Raw genomic sequence first — 24279 nt, 5'->3', positions numbered from 1 at the left:
GCCTGCCTTGCATGAAGTCCCAGTGTGGAAGAGTGATGTTAGTGTTAAGCTTTAACAGGGTATATCTTCTTGGGAGGGAATACAAGCAAACTTGAGAGAAGGTACGCACTTTCTGAGCCTGGTGCTGTGACCCCTTTCCATCACATGACTGACACCATCATCACCCCCAAAAAGCCATGACTCTTACATAATCACTCTGCATAAATTAGAGTATGAGTATTCTTATTAATCAGCTGCCAGATTTTTCATGCCTTTCTCTTCAGTTGGTGACTCACCAATACTCATCAGTGTTGTCACTAACGGGAGTTGGCTCCTTTCTGATACATTGTGAGCAAGTAAGAACTGATGTTTTGTCAACAGCAACTATAAATTCCTATTTTTTCCTTTGCTGATGTTGCTAATTGTAATAATACTGTTTGAACACAAAAGTTGATTATTTTGTGGCTTTAATTTCTAAGCAGATTTTTAATTCTCTCAATTCTTCTGTGCAGATATAATCCACTTGCAAATAACAATATATGATCTTTGTTTAATATTATGAGAAATTAAGACTTCATGCATTGTTAAACGACTATGTAATAAAGGAAACATGGTTTTGTATACCAACAATATTTGGACCAGTTGTCTGCCTTTTTGTCACGATATGAGTAGAATCTCTGTGCTTCTTTTTGTGCTATCTGTAAGTTAGCCCAGTGAAATTCTGATATTCATGAACTTCAACAATGCTTCAGAAAGCAGTGAAGGAAAGCCTGAGAAGAGAAGCTAAGCACATAGTGCTGGGCTGAGAAAGTGATTGTGTCCATTGTGTTCGAATCTTGAAAATCGATTATGTTTAATGAAGCATTCTGAATTCTCTGAAAAAGCTTAGGAGCGCCTTTCTCTACAGGGTACAAATCTGAAGACTTCTCTAATAAGAAAATGCCAAGACATTTTATAACAGAATTGATAAAATTAATAGTAATAAATCAGCAATGGTACATCTAGTCTTCCCAGTCCAAATCATTGGTATTCACCCCAAAATTCTAAAGGAACTCAAATATGAAATTACTGACTGCTAGGTGTACTGTGTAATGTACAACTTAAATTGACCATGGGTTGGTAAATGAGATGCTAAGGGTTTTTTTTAAATGGCTTCAGGTGTGAATCAAAAAGTCATATAGTGCTTTTTTGACTTCTAGAAAACCAAAAGAAACTATGATAAAAACTTGAGTTGGTAAATTAATGGAAATATATGCTTATAGAAGAGGCAATACAATTTTAGCAGAAGGAAGCCATCCCTCATTATTCTGTTCAAATTCTTTGAAGGAATTATTGAGTATTTGGATAGCAGGATTCCAACCAGGTGTGTCTCTGTCTTCATTACTGTTTTGCTTTGGAGCAGCAGTACTGTTTCAAAGAATTCCTTGGTACTGCTTATTTACTGCTTCTTGATTAAGCTCAAAGAGTGGGTTTGGGCAGTTTAAAATAGATTTCATTTTGGAGCATACGGGAAGCTCCACTCCAGGCACCATCAAAGACACTTGCACCCCAGATGGTGAGGAGACCCCTAAGTCCAAGGCCATGTTAGGTCTCACAAATAGTTTTAAACCACATTGGTGGGCCTGTTCAGTCTGGGGGCACTAGTTTAAATTTTATTTGAAATAAAGCTTTTGAAGCACATAGAGTTTAAGTGTCAGGACCGTAGCTCCAATTGTTTTAATCTACTGATAAAAAAAGATCAGTAGATTTTTTTTAATTTTATTTTTTGTTTACTTACTAGTGTAGACATAGCTTTGGAATACGTTCAACAAGGTCTGTCACTAAAAATGCTAAGGAAATTTGTCATAAAAAGGAATTTTTTTTCTGAGATTATTAACTTACAGTTACCAGATGTAGATGACAAAAAAAGGGGCCAGTTTTCACAAGTGGAGGAGACTACCAGTGGGATTCACCAGATGTCTGTTACAGTAACAGCATTATTCAACATATTAGTAAAAGTTCTCAAAGAGCATTTCAGTGCCAAAGTGTTCTGCTGATACAGAGTTGTTAAGAGTATTCAAAATAAAAACAAACCACAAGAAAGGACTGGTTAGTCTAGGAGTCTTTCCATGAAAAAGAAAGCTGAAGGGAAATATCAAGGTCTATAAAAGCACACAAAATACAGAAAATATGAACAGAGAAAAATTATTCAGTCTTTCCTACAGCATCAGAAAATACACTCCTACACTTGAGAAAATAATTAAGAGGCAGATTTAAATAAAACTATTTATTTGCAATAACCACATATTTAAATCATTGCCACCATTGTTCCTGAATGCATTTTTCTGTATGAAACATATTTGAAATATAGGAAACCATAAAGACTGGAAACCTGACAAGAGCTACTAAACACAGTAAGGATGTACAATTCTGGCTCAAGAAGTTTCTTCTCAAGGAATATGCTTGAGTTTCCCTCTCCATCCTTCTGCTTTTCTGATCTTCTTCCCAGCTGTATGGGCAAAGTTGTGAATATATGGTGCTAAATACTGAACTGAACCTCTGTTGTCTTGCATGTCTCTGCTGATGCCAGCAAGTTGGCTCACACTAACTCTTTCAAAAATTGTTATACTCTCGACTTGTACCCAGCAAGAGGTATTGAAATGAAAAGTGGAAAGCTCCTTTTCCCCACCCCAGTGCTCTTCACATGTAACTGGAGAATTGCTCTTGCAGGCATGTCTGCTTATGCTTAACATTACCGGAATTCAATGAAACTACCCATTATGAAAATTTGAACTTTAGCTTTCAAGCTGCGAGCTGGCAAATAACGTCTGGCAAGCGTGCATTACCAGGAGTTAGACACATGGGAATCATTACCTCATAAAAGAAAGAAGATAATGAAATAAAAGGATTGAGTATAAACTCATATGAAAACTTTTTTGATTTTGTTTTAGTACTTGAATCACCGAATTTCAATACCTTTATATTTGCAGATGTTTACAAGCAAGTAAACATTCACATTCAAACAAATGCCCTTTATTTCTTCTGTGGGGTAGTCTCAGGAACTTTATTTGTATAAATCTGAAAGATACTTTGTTGTGTTTGAGCTCCTGCTTTTAGTGATTTTGATGTCAAAGTATGTTTAGACTAAGGCATTCATTATTTCATAATTATATTTTTGTTGACTGACTGCAAGGTTTGTGTTCAGCAAAAACAATCTCAATGAAGTGATCCACTTTGGTCCTGAATGTTGGCTGCCAAGATTTAAATTTTCATGAAGGAAAAATAGTATTTTTCAAAAAATATCTTAGTATGAGGATACTATAACATTAACGAAGAAAAAAACCCAAGGGCTGCCTTACCCTCAGTTTCATGGGTTTTGTTTGGGGTTTATTTCAGGTTTGCATGCCTAAAATGTTTAATCTCACTATGCTAAAAATCTGCATTGTAAAAGATTAATTTCGTAAACTGTCAATGTGATCTTGTCCAGGAAAATTGTTACTTCAAAACAATTTGGAGCAAGCACTTTTAATCATAGTTAAAATACTGTCATGGGAGGGAGGGATCCAGACTCTGTACTCTCAGTAAATAGGCCCACAGTTGCATCATTTTTTCAGAATAAAATATAGGAGTCAAAATTTGAAAAAGTATAGCCAGAAAGGTAATGTTGTTAGCATCTTTTTAAAGATTCCACCACTTCTGTTGCATAACGGCAATAGTTATGGGCGGGCAAACAGGGCATGGTGCATCAGTTTGTGCCTCAGTTCGCACAGGCAGGGTGTGCAGGGAAGGCGTGCGGGCAGGGCACAGTCCTCCCCTCCTGGCTCTGGAGGCTCTCTTGATGAGTGGTCATCACCCTCCCAGAAGAGGCCCAGCTATGGTCTCCACTGGGCCGAAAGCCATGGCCAGAAGGAATGTGGCAACCCAGACAGAACTCCTGTTTAAGCATGCGGCTGTCCAGGTCTCCGGCTGCCAGGAGTGCCTGAGCCTGTCGCTGGTGCTGGAGGCCGGGAGAGACAACACCTGTGTGCGGTGCGACCAGGTGAAACATCTGCTCAGCCTGGGGGCAGAGCTGAAAGAGGAAGCGGAGAGGCTGAGGAGTGTCAGGGAGTGCGAGAGGGAGACAGAGCGGTGGAGCCACACCCTACCGTCCCTGAGGCAAAGGCAGAGGATGGAGGCTCCACGAGAAGCAGAGGATCCCTTACCCTCTTGCCGCCGAGCAGAAGGAGGGGACCCAAGAGACGAAGGGGAATGGAAACAGGTCCCTGCTCGGGGCAGCAGGCGAATCCCCTCCCGGCCTCCCTCACCTTCCCAGCTGCCCCTACACAACAGATACGGGGCTCCGGAACTTGAGGGCCAGGATAATGAGGATATGGATGATAGTACTTCCAGGGGGGCTGCCTAGGGCCAGTCAGTCTGCCCCACGCATCACAACCATCTCTACTAAGACAAAAAGGAGGGTAGTTGTCATTGGCGATTCCCTTCTGAGGGGAACAGAGGGCCCAATATGCCGACCAGACCCAACCCCCAGGGAAGTCTTCTGCCTCCCTGGGGCCTGGGTGAGAGATGTCACTAGGAAACTCCCTGGTCTGGTACAGCCCACTGATTACTACCCACTGTTTGTTTTGGAGGTTGGCAGCGATGAGGTTGCACAAAGTAGCCTAAAAGGGATCAAGAGGGACTTCAGAGCACTGGGGAGACTGGTTGAGGTATCGGGAGCACAGGTAGTGTTTTCCTCAATCCCTTCATTGGCGGGGAGGAACACTGAAAGGAACAGAAAAGCGAACCTGGTTAACTTGTGGCTCAGAGGCTGATGCCGTCGGAGGAATTTTGGTTTTTTTGACCATGGGGTGGTCTACAAGCCAGCGGGCCTGCTGGCAGCAGACGGAGTTCAACTATCCTCAAGGGGGAAAAGGATCCTCGCTCACGAGTTGGCGAGCCTCATCGAGAGGGCTTTAAACTAGATTTGAAGGGGGAAGGGATGAAACCAGGCTGCCTAGAGATGAGCCTAGGCATGGCGTGCCGATGTTGGGGGCAAAATCGATAGCCCAGCTCAAGTGCATCTACTCCAATGCACGCAGCATGAGCAGCAAACAGGAGGAGCTGGAAGCCGTTGTGCAGCAGGACAGCTATGACGTAGTCGCCATCACAGAAACATGGTGGGATGACTCGCATGACTGGAGTGCTGCGATGGATGGCTATAAGCTCTTCAGGAGGGATCGGCAAGGAAGGAGATGCGGCGGGGTGGCTCTGAATGTTTGGGAGTGTTTTGATTGTATAGAGCTCAACGATTGTGACAAGAAGGTTGAATGCTTATGGGTAAGGATGAGGGGGAAGGCTAACAAGGCGGATATCCTGCTGGGGGTCTGTTATAGACCACCCAACCAGGGTGAAGAAGCCAACAAAGCATTTACAGAATCACAGAATCGGTAAGGTTGGAAAAGACCTGTAAGATCATCAAGTCCAACCATCAACCAACACCACCATGCCCACTAAACCATGTCCCAAAATGCCTCGTCCACACGTTCTTTGAACACCAGTTCTACAAGCGACTGGCAGAAGTCTCACAGTTGCAAGCCCTTGTTCTTGTGGGGGACTTCAACTTACTAGACGACTGCTGGAAATATAACACAGCAGAGAGGAAATGGTCCCGGAGGTTCCTGGAGTGTGTGGAAGATAACTTCCTGACACAGCTGGTAAGGGAGCCTACCAGGGGAGGTGCCCTGCTTGACGTGCTGTTTACAGAGAGGGACTGGTGGGAGAAGTGAAGGTTGGAGGCCGCCTTGGGCTTAGCGACCATGAAATGATAGAATTCTCAATTCTTGGCCAAGTAAGGAGGGGGGTCAGCAAAACCACTACGATGGACTTCCGGAGGGCAGACTTTGGCCTGTTCAGGACACTGGTTGAGAGGGTCCCTTGGGAGATGGTCCTGAAGAGCAAAGTGATCCAGGAAGGCTGGACCTTCTTCAAGAAGGAAATCTTAAAGGCGCCGGAGAAGGCAGTCCCCATGTGCCGTAAAAAGAGCCAGCGGGGAAGACGACAGGCCTGGCTCAACAAGGAGCTTTTGCTGGGACTAAGGAATTAAATGAGAGTTTGTCACCTTTGGAAGAAGGGGCAGGCAACTGAAGAAGAGTACAAGGACCTCATTAGGTCATGCAGAGAGCGAATTAGAAAGGCAAAAGCCCAGCTAGAGCTCAATCTGGCCATGGTCGTAAGGGATAACAAAAAATGCTTCTATAAATACATTAACAACAAAAAGAGAGCCAAGGAGAATCTCCATCCTTTACTGGATGCGGCGGGGAACATTGTCGTGAAGGATGAGGAAAAGGCTGAGGTACTTAATACCTTCTTTGCCTCAGTCTTTAATAGCCAGACCAGGTATCCTCAGGGTATTCAACTCCCTGAGCTGGAAGACAAGGATGGAGAGCAAAATAAACTCCCCATGATCCAGGAGGAAGCAGTTAATGACCTGTTATTCCACCTGGACTCTCACAAGTCTATGGGGTCTGATGGCATCCACCCAAGGGTGCTGAGGGAGCTGGCGGAGGAGCTTGCCAAGCCACTCTCCATCATTTATCAACAGTCCTGGTTAACAGGGGAGGTCCCAGATGACTGGAGGCTTGCCAACATGATACCCATCTACAAGAAGGGCCAGAAGGAGGATCTGGGGAACTACAGGCTGGTCAGCCTAACCTCGGTGCCAGGGAAGATTATGGAGAGCTTCATCTTGAGGGTGCTCACAGGGCACATGCAGGACAACCAAGGGATCAGGCCCAGCCAGCACGGGTTCATGGAAGGGAGGTCCTGCTTGACCAACCTGATCTCCTTCTATGACCAGGTGACCCGCCTAGTGGATGAGGGAAAGGCTGTGGATGTTGTCTACCTGGACTTTAGTAAAGCCTTCGACACTGTTTCCCACAGTATTCTCCTGGAGAATCTGGCGAATTGTGGCTTAGACAGGTGCGCTCTTCTCTGGGTAAAAAAATGGCTGGACAGGCAAGCCCAGAGAGTTGTGGTGAATGGAGTGAAATCCAGCTGGCGTCCGGTCACAAGCGGAGTCCCCCAGGGCTCAGTTTTGGGGCCGGTCTTGTTTAATATATTTATCGATGATCTGGATGAGGGGTTAGAGTGCACCCTCAGCAAGTTTGCAGATGACATCAAGTTGGGTGGGTGTGTTGATCTGCTGGAGGGTAGGAAGGCTCTGCAGAGGGATCTGGACAGGCTGGATCGATGGGCCCAGGCCAATTATATGAGGTTCAACAAGGCCAAGTGCCGGGTCCTGCACTTTGGTCACAACAACCCCATGCAACGCTACAGGCTTGGGGACGAGTGGCTGGAAAGCTGCCCCGCAGAAAAGGACCTGGGGGTGTTGTTTGACAGCCGGCTGAATATGAGCCAGCAGCATGCCCAGGTGGCCAAGAAGGCCAACGGCATCCTGGCCTGTATCAGAAACAGTGGGGCCAGCAGGAGTAGGGAAGTGATCGTGCCCCTGTACTTGTCACTGGTGAGGCCGCACCTCAAATCCTGTGTTCAGTTTTGGGCCCCTCACTACAAGAAGGACATTGAGGTGCTGGAGTGTGTCCAGAGAAGGGCAACGAAGCTGGTGAAAGGTCTAGAGTACAAGTCCTATGAGGAGCAGCTGAGACAACTGTGGTTGTTTAGCCTGGAGAAGAGGAGGCTCAGGAGAGACCTTATTGTTCTCTACAATTACCTGAAAGGGGGTTGCAGAGAGGTGGGTGTTGGTCTCTTCTCCCAAGTGACTAGCGACAGAAGAAGAGGAAATGGCCTCAAGTTGTGCCAGGGGAGGTTTAGGCTGGATATTACGAAAAATTTCTTTCCTGAGAGAGTGGTGAGACACTGGAATAAGCTGCCCAGAGAGGTGGTGGAGTCACCATCCCTGGAGGTGTTCTAGGAACGTGTGGATGAGGCGTTGTGGGACATGGTTTAATGGGCATGGTGGTGTTAGTTGATGGATGGACTTGATGATCTTACAGGTCTTTTCCAACCTTAGTGATTCTGTGATTCTGTGATAACAGGCTTCCCATTGCGTGCTGCTGCTTGTTACGGCTTTCCTGTGCGATTCATGTCATTCTCTGTGCTTTACGTAGCTCTAATGGTTACATTATACAAGTGGCTGTGAATATGTCACTATTTATGATCCCAAATAATGTCAGGCTGTTTATATAATAAAGGCACTGCATACGGTGTCTTCTGTATGTATTGCCCATGCTCTTTTTTGCAGAAAGAAGAGAAGTTGACAGAAACTGGTGTAAGTCACTGAATCCCATCACAGTCCTCTACTGCAGAATGCATGGCTCTTGGTCTTTCTGTTGACTTTATTCCATTTTCTTATTATCTAATGGATCATGGTGGCTATTTATTGGACAGATGTCTTCTGTGACAGAAAGTCTGCCACTTTCTTTACTCAGCTCTCATGTTCTTACTGATTCTTACTTCTTTCCATGTCCAACAGGGCTCACTGAAGTAAAACTGTTTTAAAAAGGTCCAAAATATGAAAGATATTGACATATAAAATGTAATTTTTTTGTCTCTCTGATACATATATTTTATCTCCTAACTGAGCTTAAAAGTTGCAATACAAGTCTCTTCTTCCAAAATGGATACCTACATTCTGATCCCAAGAACAGTCCAGATGCAATGTGTATAGTGGGTAAAGAAAGCTGATGAGAGAGTGGGACAGAATGAAACTAAGAGTAAGAATTTTTAAATTCTTATAATCACAATATTAAGTATGGCAGAGAAAAGAAGGAACCACCTCGAAGCAAAAATTTTCGTGATAGCAGAGTAGCAAGTTCATCAATACCTGTAGAGTTACTAAATCACATGCTTTCTGTAACCAAACATACAGATTTTTTGCCCTTGAACTGTTGATCTGAATACAAGCAAAAGAAAATTAAAGGGTATTTACAATAAATACTTCATTTTCAGAGCAGTGGAGATACTTAATGTATTGAGAGAAATATAGCTGTGCAAGTACAGCTGAACATGTTTATCCTCCCTCAAAAAGATTTTTAAAAGTCTCTAGTGCTTTATACACTTGAGGACAGTATTCTGTTACTTTTTGATATTGCAGGCTTTGAATACAGAAAGTAATACCAATAGCAGAATCAAGAAATATCTGGGTTGTATTGAATAAACTAAACAGATTTATTATCTCCATATGTCAATGTCAGATATTTTGTCAAGGTGTATCGCTGTCTTAGGACTTCCCTGAGTCTTTTCTAATTTGACCGTGTAATTTTTCCAAAAAAGGATACTGAATTTGGAGCCTTAAAGATGGATACAGCTGCAGTCCAGTCCAGATGTGACCTTTAAAAAGTCTCTCTCTAGCTACACATCCAGGAGTGTGTATAGCTGAAATGAAGGAGAGAAGACAATTGCTCCCTTAGCACTTCCAGTAAATCTGTCTTTTGTGGTCCCGTAATAGTCTTAATAATAACAAATGCAGATGTAATAGAGTTTCTTTATTCCTCGATATTATCGCATGTATAAAGTTAGGGATCATATTCACTGTCTTAGCTGTAACGCCATGTAGGAACCACATATATACTGTGAATCCTAAATGCTTTTTTAATGTCCCTCAGTTCTGTCTTCCATTTTGTAAATACAAGAAATTCATGTCTGTTTCCTAGGTATATGACCTTGCTGGCTATGTTAAAATACACGTTTGTCAAATGAGTCCATGATACTGGCAAACTAGATTGGGAGAATACCTGGAGGCTAAAATTAAGACTAAAATTTAATAGATTAAATTAATTTTATTTCATGTTGTATTTTAATATTAGATTTTAACTAGCTTATTACTTTTTTTTTTGCTATGTAAATGATTTGGTTGTTTGTGAATTTCATCTGCAGTGATTTTATATTCTCCTCAAAGGCAAAATGAGTTGATATGCTAAACCATAAATAACTCTCCAAAAGATCTTTTCTTTACAGGCACGGTACAATCAAATAGTCTCGTTTTCCTTCTGTTCAGAATTTACTATAAGAAAATTCTTGGCAAAATATCAAAGAGATTTATAGTTTGCCTGTGCTTTACTTAAAGGTCTAGCATGTTGAGTAGAAATTTCTGTACCTGGTTCAGAAAAGATTCTCTTGTTACTGTTGTGGAATCTGCTCCCCTAAGAAACCTCTTACTGCCTTGTGTGTGAGTAATGCAGAGATGCAGCCGTTGTGTACAGAGCTGCAACCTTTTTTAGAAGTTATTCATTCACAGAGCAATTCCTAGAGGCTATTGTCTCTTAGGTTTTCAAGAAAAAAACCTCTTAACAGGAATTTGATCAGGCCATGAAAATTATTGTTAAGGTTAACGTAATTAGTACGTCATATTTGGAGACTTATTCACAAACATATCTTTTAATGCATGAATACACAAAAATGTCTTATTATATGAGTGTCTTTTGACAGTCCATTTTTTAATGGTTTGGGTTTTTTTTACCTACTTTTGCCCCTATGCGAAATAAAGGAAGATAATTTGCTGCAGATCTGAGCGTCAAACCTACAGGACATGCTGATGATAATATATTCACTGTACTTCTTAATGGATGATGGAAAAAGCATTTGAGCTTGCTTACAGTATCTGTTGTACTGAAAAGAAGTCATCACAGAAAGCTCTGCAGTTTATGGTTCAGCACTTGCTTATTGGAAAATACACAAATAATGTATCATATCTCTGTTTTGTTCATTAGGCTCTGACAGAGGCACAAAGTTCTTTTGTGAAACAGTTTCACAATTAATTGCCTTTTCAGAAAATCTAGACTAGAAACTTATTATTTTATAATTTGACAGGCCTAAATGCTCGCATTTTCTGTAATATGTTGTCCCCTCTGCAGCACTTTAGACCTCTTGTTTGAAATATTAAATATGAATAGCTTTGATTGTCTTTCTAAGTGTTTTGTGTTTTCCTTCCAGTGTTGTGCATTTTAAATGAAGGATATTAGGTAAGCATATTATCCTGCATACATTACTGCTTGTCATACTCAAGTTAAATTTACTGTCTCTGTTCCTGAACGCAGTCTGATCTGTAGTACTGCGCTCAGGAAAAACTGATAGGCACAGTAGCTGCTAGCCTGAAATAATTAACTCATTGAAAGTCAGGCCTCTTTCACCTTCACTGAACTTTCAGATAGAATGTCTGTCTTAAATGTCAAAGAATAAGGAAAAACAAAAAGCTAAATATTATACCCTATCAAAGTGTCAGTTTTTTTACCTCGAAATGCAACTCAGATACTTGGATCCGTTCCATCTGCGTGGTCATATGTTCACATAAAACTTGACCATATTAAATTCCAAGGCTTATTGTTTCCTATTCTACATAATGGCCAAAGAAATTGCTGAGGTCACATCTAGGGTTTTAATATTCTTCAGATATAGCTACCTCTCTGGCAAAGGTCTGGTTTGTGTTGGTGTAGAAAACTGCTCTTCCTGAGTAATCCTAACAATATTTGTAAAAAGTACAGTTTTGTTCAAACAACTGCTTCTGTTCCTAGTGTTTCTCTGGGCATACCTATGAAATTAGCATTTATGCTTCTTTGTATCCATGGTCTGTGCTATGCACAGGTTCTGCACCATAGAATAGTTTGTTCTTATACCAGTAAAGCATTTGTGCTGTAGGCATACTAGGGCTCTTGACTAGTTTCTCAGCGATAAGTATGTATCCTGTGGTTGGCAGGATTTTCTCTGTTAGCAGCAACACCAACTATTTGGATGCCTACAGTAACATTCATATTATAGATATAGTAATAAAAGTAAAGAAAATTTGTAATATATAGTAAATGTACATAAGTATAATGCAATAATATAAAAAATAAAATATAATAGTAATATATATATTAGAAATATTATATATACAGACACACAGAGTTGTCTTTTTTGTATTATTTATTGCTGAGGTAGGAATCCTCCCTGAGGTGCTTTTAGTAGCTTAGCATTTGAGAAAACTGGCATAATGACAGGTCTTCTACTAGATGGTATTCTGTCATTATTTTTTTTTTTTCCAGAGAGCTTTAATTATAATCCAGACATTTCAATTGCTGTGGGTGGAAACTTGGCAGGTGGAATATTACTGCAGGACCAATTTACTCTTCCAATTATTGAAAATATTTGTTTAGATGCATTTGTTAAATCGTCGAAACAACAGTTTAGTTTGGGGTATTTTAATACAATTTTATTAAAGACTTTAGAATTAAGAGGCAGTACTTAGCATGTCATCTGCATGACTGAAACTGGTGCGAAGTAGTGAGGAAGTGGAGATCATTGATTCTATATGGAGTGGGAATGTCCATTAAAAGCTAACGTTGCTATAAGCTTTCAGAAAAGATAGTACAAAGATTTATTTCCATGTGTTGACCAAATAGCCGGTTAAGACTAATTTGTAATTCTTACTGTGTGGGGCTTTCAGTGCTTTAAGGTAGGAAAGATTGCTACCAGAAAAGTCATTTTTTGTCTAGTTATCTGGGTCAGAGGGTTCATTGCTCTAGTGAAATAACCATTGGTGAATTCTCCAGGAATATATATATATTCAGAGAGAGAGAATTCATTGTCTCAGACAATAAGATGTAATTTTATAAGAACAGATAGTTTGTCCAGTTGATAACTGGAGTGCATTTATAAGGGTAAGGAATTTGGATACTATCATGGCAACATTAAGCTGAGCATTTAGAAGTAGCCTTTCTGTGGTAAAAAAGAGAGAAAATCATGAGGAAAAAAATCTAAACTTTACTTATTGCTAGGTGGATGGTTTAGTTTTCTTCATCCTCAGTAATGCACAATATCTGAGTATGTGCTCAAATGATTCATGTACCAAAAAGAAACGAAAGAAAATGCTTCTTTGCAAGTATTATGTATCAACAGTCATCCTTTCTCAGAGCAGCTTGGAGCATCTACTGCAGCTTTGAGATGCCAGCTAGAGGTCGCGACTTCTGTGCCTAACTTTCAGTGCTATGGGAAGCTAACGGTGGTTCCAGTCTCATTTGTATTTTTGTGAGTCTTTCTGAGCGTTCTTTAAAAAAGATTCTTGGCTGAAGCATACCCATTTTCTTTTCATGGACTTCTCCAACATGATCAAGTGAAATTGCCTGGGATCTTTTAGGGGAAGGGCCTTCACATCTGTGTCATGAAGCAGTGCAAGATCTGTCCTTTTGCTGACAGATCTTCCGTGAGCTTCCCAGAAGTCTTCATCTAAATCTTTTTATCCTGAACCCATATTCAGTATCACAGTGCCTTCAGTAAAAATTTTGTCTGAGGCTCCGATGTGTTTCCAGCACAGTTTTTTGAGTTATACCATTACTGCAATCCCTGAAAATAGTGTCAGTGCTGTGTTTGCTAGCTGATTATCTATGACCTCTACTAATACCAATGATGTGTCTTATTAAAATAAATCCTTTTGATTCCATTCTTTTGGAAGTGTTTCCATTGAGATTTGCCCATTAAAATATGAAATAACTTTAACATTTGAATTAATGAAGGTGAGTCCTTGTATCCAGGCTACACAGTTTTGCAAAAGCAGTTTCTGGAGTCTTTGCTTCATTAAGGACCTTTAAAATATTAAGTACTGACACAATCCAATCTGAATACCTCAGAGGCACATGAATTTGTATTAACACTAAGCTTAAATCCTTCAAACAGCTTTTCCTACTTTTCTGTAAAAAGAAATCCAACACAGAAGGCCAGATTTAAACCTAGGAAACAAAAAACTTCAAAATGAAGGTTTTCACCATACTTCAGCTAAATTTTTTGCACTCTAGATTGCATCATAATTAGGGAATGATTGATCTACAGCTGTATTCTACTGACTGACTTGACTTTTGAAAGATAGGAAGTTTGCCCGATAGTGTCATGGTGGGTTTCAAGTGAGTGAGTTTAATGTTGGATATGGCAAAAAAAACCCCACTCAAAAATCTACCTCATGTGTATGTGTGTAAACCACACTGTAGTATTTTTAATGAAATATTAAAGGACTTTAACTAAAAAAGGCCAAAGACTGTGTTTCCTGAAGCCTTCTCTTTTCACGTCTCTTGGGTTTGTTCACTAGGCCATGACATGCTGAGTAACCAGACAGAACTGGTTTTCTTTCCATTCTCAAAAATTTTGTTGTTTCTGGAACTTGTCTAGTGGGGGAGGGGACGACAACTGTGCAAGCTAAGAAAAAAGAAAAAGATCCCTCAGACTGACACAAATACTCTGTACCTGCTTCAGACTCTGTACTACTTATCAACACCGCCACCACCTTGTACTTATACAGAACAGGCCGTTGTGTTCTGTATCATTTCTTGATCAACTAACTTTTATCATTTTATCGTCTCTTTTAAAAAATAAGACAAGCCTACAGATTGTCTTGGTAGGTGTTTACTGTTAAGTTAGCCTTTTAGGTTAAGACATTTGAAACAGGCCAATCTGCCAACTGCAGTATATAGGAGAGGGCTGAGGGATATTCTTAAGATATTTTTCTAAGAAACTTTGTCACCATGATGAGCAGTATTTGATTCAGCCACACAACAGAGAAAATGCCTTCCCCTCTCCTAGTCAAAAATATTAACCTTTTCAGTTTGCTGAGTATTTTAAGGCCTGAATTTAAAGGTCTAGTTACCTCCAAGTTTTGCACAGAAGGAATTTTAAAGCATTTTAAATTACTGGGAAGCAGAGTATCCATATAATGGATATTTGCTTCATAAACTGCTGTCATGCATGAGAACAGAGGAAGAAACACTATTCAGAGCATTAAATTTTTTTTTTCTCAAAAATTTCAACAAATATTGGAAGGAAATGTTCCAGAAACACTCTTTTCATTTTAAAAGTCCTTGCAATACTCAATTTCCAAGGATTTTAAAATGTTACAGCATGCAACCATTTTGTTTATTTACACACATCTCTTTCCCTTCCCATTTTTCATGGTAACCCCAAAATGTTTTACTTTTATCTGCAGATCCACTGGTATTTTTTTATTTTTTCACTCTGTATTGTGTTGTCTAAAACAGGGCTTCCAGGTTATGAGTTTGAGCTGCTGAAGTGCTTAGGCAGCTCAAGTCTGGCTCCAGGGACCAGGCTGTGGCAGGTGTCTGGTGGAAGAGGACATTGGTGTGGGGCTTTTGAATCATTTGAATCCCCAGCAGGTGGGGACTCTACAACTCATCTGCATTCCCATTTTGTCCTTATAGTCCTCTGCCAGGGAACCACACACACAGCTCTTAGACTCTCTGCTTTATTAGGTACATAGAAATGATGTCAGGATGCCCAGCCGTATAAAGACTTTGGTATATAATTTACAGATTAAGGTTATATGGCCATCATGATCTTGAAGTAAAAATTATGCGAGTGAATCGGGTGATAATCTTCAGAAGAACGCTGCATAGGGTGAAGGGTAGGTTTCACTTTCAAGTTACAAAATGAAACTTGACCTGAAAAGATAGTATGCTAGTTTCGAGTTATGAGAATTGGCTTTAGTTATAGGAGTGTAGTTTTGTGTGTATTTAACCTGTTTTCCCTGTAAGTAGATCTGTTTTACTGTCTGGGATGTGTTTTAGTAGTCCTTTAATGCACACGGCAGATGTTGATGACCCAAGAAGGCTTTCAGTGCATCTGAGGTGTAGACTTAAGTTCTGCCGAAATACACCCTGATGGGTCTTAATGCTGTAGTATAAGACATAAGCAGGTATTATCTGCATTTTAATGTCTAACCATAAAAATGTGAATTTAAGGTAAAGAAACATCTGTGGAATTCTTGGGCATATTGAATTTTATTTAGTCCATCATTGCTTTTTGAATCTACTCTCAGTAAACAGATGAATGGGACAATACTGTCCTCTCTTAGTAGCATTACTAAGAAGTTACCAAACATTTAAAAAAAAAAAAAAAATCAGACCAAAAATAACATTTCAGGCTGTAGTTTGTGTCTCTATTAATCATTTGTATCCTATAAAAATAGTATGGACCCACTTTTCAGTCAAAAAAACAAGCAGAAGACTCATAAAACAAAATGCTGAAACAAAAAAGGAGGAAAGTAAACCACATCTAATATGTCTGTGCAGTGAACTTAATTTCTATTACATTGATAGGGCATAATGAAGTAGCTGTGGGATGCAGAATATATCAGACAGGACTTTAGACGGAAACAATGTAGAGACAAAATGGAAGCTTATGATAAGCCCTTACTACCGAAACTAGTATAAAAACTTGAGACTATTTTGCCTACCAAGCAGGAAAATAACATTTGTTAGGATGCCTGATTCTAAAGGTAGGTACAGCTTTTCCTTCATAGGAAATTGCATGGTTAAACAAGTGTAATGTTTCACAGGGTTGAAACTTCTACATGTTATGTGAGTTTCCATAGACAATATGAGAGGAACATAGGTGAGATTGTGGTGTTGTCTTCAAATCTGAATGAAATACTGTAAAGGCATTGCTACAGATGATTGACTTAAAAAGTGACTCATATACAGGTATTTTATACAAGCTTGGAACTTAAAACTGGAGTGAGTTCCTATCCAAGAGAAAACATCCTGATTTTCTGCAGTTGTTGACATAGGATCTTTGATGCATCTGACTTGCAATCATCATCATCGTCACAGTATGCCTTTTAGTTGCAAACAGAGTTCTCAGTGCTGACAAGAACATAAAGCCAAAACTTGGCCTTCAGGAACATACACTTTCATCAAAGAAAGCAAGCCAGTGTGAAACTTGGATGTTATATGAAATTAGGTTTTGTGCTCTTCAGGACAATAAACATTACTTTTTGTGCACATGTTCTTAGCATACTAAAATATGGTTGTAGTGTTTGACTGAAGTCTTTAGATGCCAGAGGAATACTAGCAAATGCTAATAAAGGCTGATTAAACACCTATAATATAAAGTTGTAGCACCATACCTGTAAGTAAACTCTCCTTACAGAGCTAGTGTATTGATCTGTCAGAAAGTTACCATGCTGCTCCCAGGAGATCTTCCTCAATTGTAGTATTTTCCAAACAATTCAAACTGTCTTTGGTTCCTTCTTTTCTTCCACTTTTTTGTTTGGCTGTTACATATTGGTGAGCTCATTCTTACAGAAATTAAAAATCTGTCAGGCTATATATTTCTTTTCCGCTGATTGATCAGCACTGTGATATGTAGGTAGTTTCTTGAGGATGAGAGTCCTTTTGTGTAAAAGTGGTGAGTTTACTTTCTTCAGAAGCACTTTGATATTGCCAATTAGTAGCTGTGAGGAAGTTTGTCTTCAAGAAGTGTTGGTACAAACAGTTGGAATTTATAATTATATTCTTCAAAGCCTCATAATAGGTAATACTAATTTGTTAGAACTCATACAGTGAATGAAACAAACTTTTTCATAGCTGCCTTCTCTCTGAATGATACTTAGATACCATATTTGAGGCCATTTCAGGATGGGAGAGATTGCACAGGCAACTTAGGGTTTTCTCAACTATTTAATACCTCAAGTTCTAAGATCCTGCTGTCAAGAAGGAGGTTGGCACAGCAGTTTACTGGACAGTAAAAGATTTTCAAATGATTGTGTAAATGTGCATATTTATAATTTCTGAGAGTTTAGCATTACAGATTTGGGAATACTCGGATTCCAAGATGTCATTTTCTTATTACACAGTTTCATATTTAGTAAGCTAAGATTATGATTTTTATTTTTTTTAAAAAGGACTATTTTCTTAAATTACATACATTTAGAAATTTTGGCTCCATTAGGCAAAATAACTGTAGAATGTTAAAATGAGGTAGTATGGTACGTTATTGGGGATTTAGCAGTGAATCTTTATTTTCAGTTTGTTACCTATTTGAAAACTACTGATGTTTAAAAACCTCAAAATAAAAAAAAAAATTCAACTTCTTTTGCTTGGACGAGCTGTTGATAAATTAGAAAAAAATGTGATAATGTTAGAAGTTCTGACAGGGTAGATGTTTGTTAAAGTGAATGTAGTATTCAAGATGGATTTTGCTGGGGCCCTGGAATACAGGTATTGAAAAAAACCTACATATGGTCCCTAAATGTGAAGTCCTAGAGGGCAATTTGAAGGACATGGAAATAAGGTATGTCATGCCAAAACCAGGTCAGGCCCCATAGCTAAAAACTACAGACAGCTGCAGGTTTAGTTTACAAATATAGAAAAGTCCTTTACAAATACAGTAAAGCCCTATGGTAAAAACAAATGTCATTGAGCTGAGTATCCTGTCTCCTGCAGTGTCCAAAAGCAGATTAAGGAAAAATATATCAGTAGAGCAAACATATGATGATTGCTTTTTCCTGTAACCTTACTGTCTCCAACAGTTGCAATTCAAGGACTTTCTGATCCACCAATGGCTTTTGGGGCTTAATAACCTTTAGTGAATATCTCTTCTGTGAACTTGCTTAGTAACTCCTTAAATTCAGGTCAGCTTTAGCATCTGCAGCCTTCTGTTGGCGAAGGGTTCCACAGCTTTGCCAACTACTGGGTGAATAAACGTGTCCTTCTGCTTGTGCTGCAGCTGCCACCTGCTAGCTTCATCCCAGGCCTCCCCAGCTTCTTTTAGTGGATAATGCAATGCGCAATTAAACACTGTTCACTCATGACATCACTTATGACTGCACAGATCTTTTAAAAATACTGCAGCCCTGAACTACTTACGTTTTCTCTTGTTGGAGGGTGACTGACCAGCTCCTTGTTCTGCTGGTTCAGTCTTCGTATCTCACTTTGAAGTCCATAATCTGGCAGAGTGATATGTGCATCTGTCCCTGACAGTTGCCTTTTGTTGTGTGGGGGATTATGCTATCATTAGAAGTAATTTGGTGCAAAGTGTGGTCTACCCACAAAAGAGTAATCCGCACCTCGAATACTGTGTTCAGTTTTGGGCCCCTCACTACAAGAAAGATATTGAGGTGCTGGAGCGTGTCCAGAGAAGGGTGACGAAGCTGGTGAGGGTCTGGAGCACAAGTCTTATGAGGAGCGGCTGAGGGAACTGGGGTTGTTCAGTCTGGAGAAGAGGAGGCTGAGGGGAGACCTTATCGCTCTCTACAACTACCTGAAAGGGGGTTGCAGAGAGGTGGGTGTTGGTCTCTTCTCCCAAGTGACAAGTGATAGGACAAGAAGAAATGGCCTCAAGTTGCGCCAGGGGAGGTTCAGGCTGGATATTAGGAAAAATGTCTTTCCTGAGAGAGTGGTGAGACACTGGAATAAGCTGCCCAGGGAAGTGGTGGAGTCACCATCCCTGGAGGTATTCAAGGAACATGTGGACGAGGCATTGTGGGACATGGCTTAATGGGCATGGTGGTGGTTTTTTTTTTGGTTGATGGTTGGACTTGATGATCTTACAGGTCTTTTCCAACCTTAGTGATTCTGTGATTCTGTGATTTATGACAAAATAGGAATCTGTTTTAATTATTCATTAATTTAATTCACTGCTTTGTAGCTTGGAGGAAGATTAATGCTACACATATAGGAGGAATAATGCTAAAAATGTTTTAAAACTAGTTCTGGTACTAAATAGGATTTGTGTTTTGAGTTTGTTGGAATAGTTCTTACACAGAATGTGAAACCAGGGGGTTTCATATACATCTTTTTATGTTTAGAATTGTCTTAGGAGTTCTTGGGCGTATTTATGCCTCCTTCTTAGCCCCACTTTATTAATTACCTACTTGAGAACAGCCCTAGAATAACTGTTTTCTTCTGCTAACTTAATTGAGTATGGATGTATCAATTATTTATCGATGTAAAAATATGAAGGTTATTTGTAGACTGACATTTAGCATGTAGGAAGGCCTTCGGCTTACTTCTGTCATCACAAATCTGAAATATTCCAGCCCCAAGATCTGGGCTTGTAACAATTATTCAGGTGAAACTGGAACTTTAATACTATTTTTATTTAAGAAAATCTTTTCTGTATAATGCATTAACTGTCTTTCTCCAAGAAATGTGTTCCCCTCAAGTGGGAGTTAAGAACCTCATTATTTTAGAGGTAGCATGCAGCACTGACTTAAAATAATTCTGTCAAAAAAGGAGCAAGATCATAGAATCTTGGGATAGTTGTGGTGAGAAGGGACCCATGGAGCTCAGTACAGGGTCAAATTAGATCAGGTTGCTTAGTGCCTTGTCCACTCAAGTCTTGAATATCTCCAGGACTCCCTGAACAAGACTGAATTTGCGTTCCTCAAGACCAGCACTGTAGTTCTTTTATTTGTCCTGTTTGCTTTTCTCAGGATCTTATGGTCACTTTTGCAGGAGCTGCATCTGACCTTCACATTCCTGACATGTCCCTTAGTCCACAAGACTCTAGTTTAAACACAATAACTACCTTAACCTATGGCACGAGATTTACATGCTGTGTCACAAAACAGTAATTCTGTTCTTTGACAGTGCTAAGTTATCCACTGTCCACTTTCAGTGAAATAAGTCTTAGCATGCTTTCTGTGAGGATGTGAAACCACATGGACATTAAAGAAGTCTAGAGATTATACTTAGCTGTGCAGAGAAAGATACTCTTAAGAGTTTGGAGTGCTACATACTCTCATAGCTATCCAGGTAGAAGTATACCCAGCATTATTTTTCAGCTGAGGCAGCACATATGGACTATTCCATCTTTAAAATTGTGAGCTTTGATCATAAATGTTATAGTCCTTTTCCAGAGGACTTAATTAACATAAGATAGATTATTGCAAAAGGTTTGGTTCCTATGCATACAAATGTACGTGTTTTAAATGATTTTCAGTCAGCTCAAAATCAGTTACTTTTTACTGGAGCTCTCAAGACACACAATTTTTCTAAAATGTCCGTGAACCAAGAAACGTAGGCTAGAGAGCAGCTGTTTGACTGAATAGCAAGCTATTAGTCAAAACACCCTTAAATTTTAAAATGCATACTAGATTACTGATATCTTTTCAATTGATTATACATTCATTTGAGCTAATTAAAAGCACATAAACATGTTATTAAAACAGGAAACAGTCATGTTTTTGCTGAAACATTCTTTATATAATCTCATTTTTTTTCCTTTAATTATTGCATTTAAGATAATTTTTATGTATTCTAAAAATTAATTCTGATTTTGTATTCCACAAATTTATATTGTTTTGAGTAGAAATGAAAAATATTGAGTATGAAGTCTATTTTAAATATTTCTGTTCAGGTTTTCACAAAATTTATTTAGAACTATAGCACATGAAAGTTCAGTGAAGTGAGGATTTTTGAGACTCAGTGAGCTTTGTCCCCATTTCTCCCATTTGTCAGTTTGGTAGGATAACAAAAGCATACTTGTGGGATTTCAAACTATTTTCAGACTGTGTAGCCTGCTGAAGGTTTCATCTTGGACTCTTGTAGCAGAACTCCCTCTAGGATGAGACTTGAGTTGAGGTTGTTCCAGTGGTATAGCATGATAGAATGGTTTGGGTTGGAAGGGACCTTTAAAGGTCATCTAGCCCAACCCCCCTGCAATCAACAGGGAAATCTTCAACCAGATCAGGTTGCTCAGAGTCCTGTATAACCTGACCTTGAATGTTTCCAGGGATGGGGCATCTACCACCTCTCTGGGCAACCTGTGCCAGGGTTTCACCACCCTCATTGTGAAAAATTTCTTCTTTATATCTAATCTGAGTCTTCCCTTTTAGTTTTAAGCCATTACCCCTTGCCCTATTAAAAATTCCATCCCCATATAGAAGAGCTTTGAAGTTGAAGCATCACAATGCTCAACAAAATTATTAAAACTACTGTAAGTACTTCATAATCTGCACAAAATTTCTTTCCATTCCAGGAAAAATGAAAATCTGAGGGTGACATTTGTCCCCACGTCACAATGTCTATTGTTCTTTGGGGCTTAAATCATTTAGTAGGAATAAAATAGCTAAATTTCCTATGACTTGTATGAAAAGTTTCCTAGCTTTGAGGGTAACAGCAAATTTGGGAAGCAGTAATGAACTCCAGTGAAGCAGTTTTTTATTTTGTAAGTATGTCTGAATAAAGGCTCGTTTTAGTCCTCATTGATTTAACACTGTGTGACATTAAACAAAACTGGCATTACTCATACATTTTTTACATTTTTTGGTTTAAATTCCAGCATTCAAAGAATACTTAATGTCAGGCAGTTACCCGAGCAAGCCTACACTCTACAGTAAATAACACTTTCTAATTAGTGCTGATGTGGATTGGAGACTGAATATCTGATTAATACGCACAGCAGTAGTTGAGGTTAAATTTCACCAACTGTATAAACGCATGCATTGTGTAACCTGCCTTCTCTCAATATTACATACATCATGTCCACACACGGTCCATATATTGTACTGACGTTTGCTTAGCTACTTCCCCAAGGTCCAGTAATTCTGCAAAGACCGTGCTGAGTCAGACATAATGTCCCCTTTTGCATTAATCCTAGCAGAATTGCTGTGTGGCCCTGCAGGCTGTTCAGGTCCAGCCATTGGAAACCTCACCCAGGCAAGCCGAAGAGGGTGCCCATGCTACAGAGGTGCCTCTTCGTGTACCCAGGGCAATTAAGGTTTGGGGACTTCCATGACCCAAAACGTTGGTAACAATGCTGGGTATACTGGTTGCATAGTCAGACTGCAGTGGCAGGATAGTGCCATCTGCAGTAGGTGATGTTGCCCAGACTTCTTCTAAAAAAGATGCAACTTCTGGGTTTTTTTTCTAAGACTCCTTCACATCAAAGCACAGACTCCTTTTCTTTCAGTAAATTGTTGGACTGAACTGTTGAAAGGAAAACCAGAATTGTCCCATGTCTTTTCTCTTAACACTCCCTTGATTTATGCATTCAGGGATATCTTTGGGAATACTCTTTTCTCAGTTTCAGAAATTGATGCTAATTTTGGAAGATGGTAAGATCTGCAGTGCATCTGTGGAATTCCAATAGACTGTCTTCCTTTACTTTTGCCTTCTGGACTTTCTTCAGCTGTTACTGGTTATTCCTGTTCATTGGGAAATCCATGACACTAATGCAGTGCAATTGTTATTGGATTTGTGGATCTCTGTAAGAGGACTATTCTTGGGGACCAAGACACCAGGCAGATTTCAAAATTTCAGAAAGCATTTATTTGTTCTCAACTACTAGGCAATCAATAGGTTAATAACTAAGAATCGAGCATTGATCAACTGTGTTGGTCAAGCCTCAGGTATATGATACTATGAGTTTCATGCCGCATTGTTAGCCCTGAGGGCCACAGATACCAGTCTCTGAAACTGAGCTGGCTGCGCTCAACAGCACTTCGAGTCAGGAAGCCAAAATCATCTTCCCCAAGTTCCATTGCATATCTCTGGTGTTTATATATGGTTTTGCATGCTCCAGAGGATTATTTCCTCTTTTCATATGTGAGAACCAATATGTTCTAGCTCGTTCAGATGGGTGGTACCTCTTGGATGCTTGTTTATTCTGCTGTCTTCAGGCTGCTGTTATGTATTTGTAGACTGTTTGCTGGTCATCTGTTTCCTTTGTATAGTTTCAGGCTGGGTGCTACTGTCTTCACTGTATAATTTTTATAAGAGTGCCAAGTGAACAGCTGAGATTAGAATTAAACCATAATTTACCAGTACAAAATATACATTTTTTTAAAGTGGTTAAATGGTGGGCACAATATGTGGTATAATCCAACAAAAAGATGCACAGATTTCTGGAGCCATTCATAAGATATTACTTTACACAAAAAATGTAAGTAAAATGCAAACCAAAGCCTCTTATTATTTCTTTCTTATTCACTGTACTGCCGCCAATTTTTAATTATTGGTTTTAAAGAGAGATTCAGCTCATGTTGTTATTTTTATTAATTATAAACAGGGATCCGGATTCACAAATGCAAGTTGGTACATAAATTCCTTTGGAATATGGGTCATTTACTGCCAGACATTACAAAAGCAGCATATGCCAATAATTTTCACTAAGTTACCATCATTAGTTTTGATGATTTGAGGTACATATGCATGCTACCTCTGGTAGCCAAAACACAGCAACTTATTATATAAACATATAACAAATATGTTAAATGTTTTTGCAGACAATAATGTGCAGAACTGTAATATTGATAAAAATATCAATTCTTGTATCTATTAAATGTCTTCTAATATTGTGAGCAGAAGTATGTGTGGTTTGCTGCATCATGGACAGTGAGAAGGAAAAACTGAAAAATTACATTCTTTTCAATGTAAGAAAACTATATAGTATATATGTTACCTGCATAAGTTACATTATTTACAGTAGGAGCACTCCAAGAGAAAAAACAAATATAAACAGAAGAAACAAACAAAACTTCTTTTTTCTTTTTTTTTCTTCTTCCCTACCTCTTGAGCATACCAGATCACAGTATTGGTACCAATATGGGGGAATAAAAATGGA

The sequence above is a fragment of the Gavia stellata genome, chromosome 1, assembly GCF_030936135.1.
Source record: "Gavia stellata isolate bGavSte3 chromosome 1, bGavSte3.hap2, whole genome shotgun sequence".
NCBI classification, from domain to species: domain Eukaryota; kingdom Metazoa; phylum Chordata; class Aves; order Gaviiformes; family Gaviidae; genus Gavia; species Gavia stellata.
The sequence above is the reverse complement of the archived record's forward strand: the minus strand, read 5'-3'. Positions refer to the sequence as shown.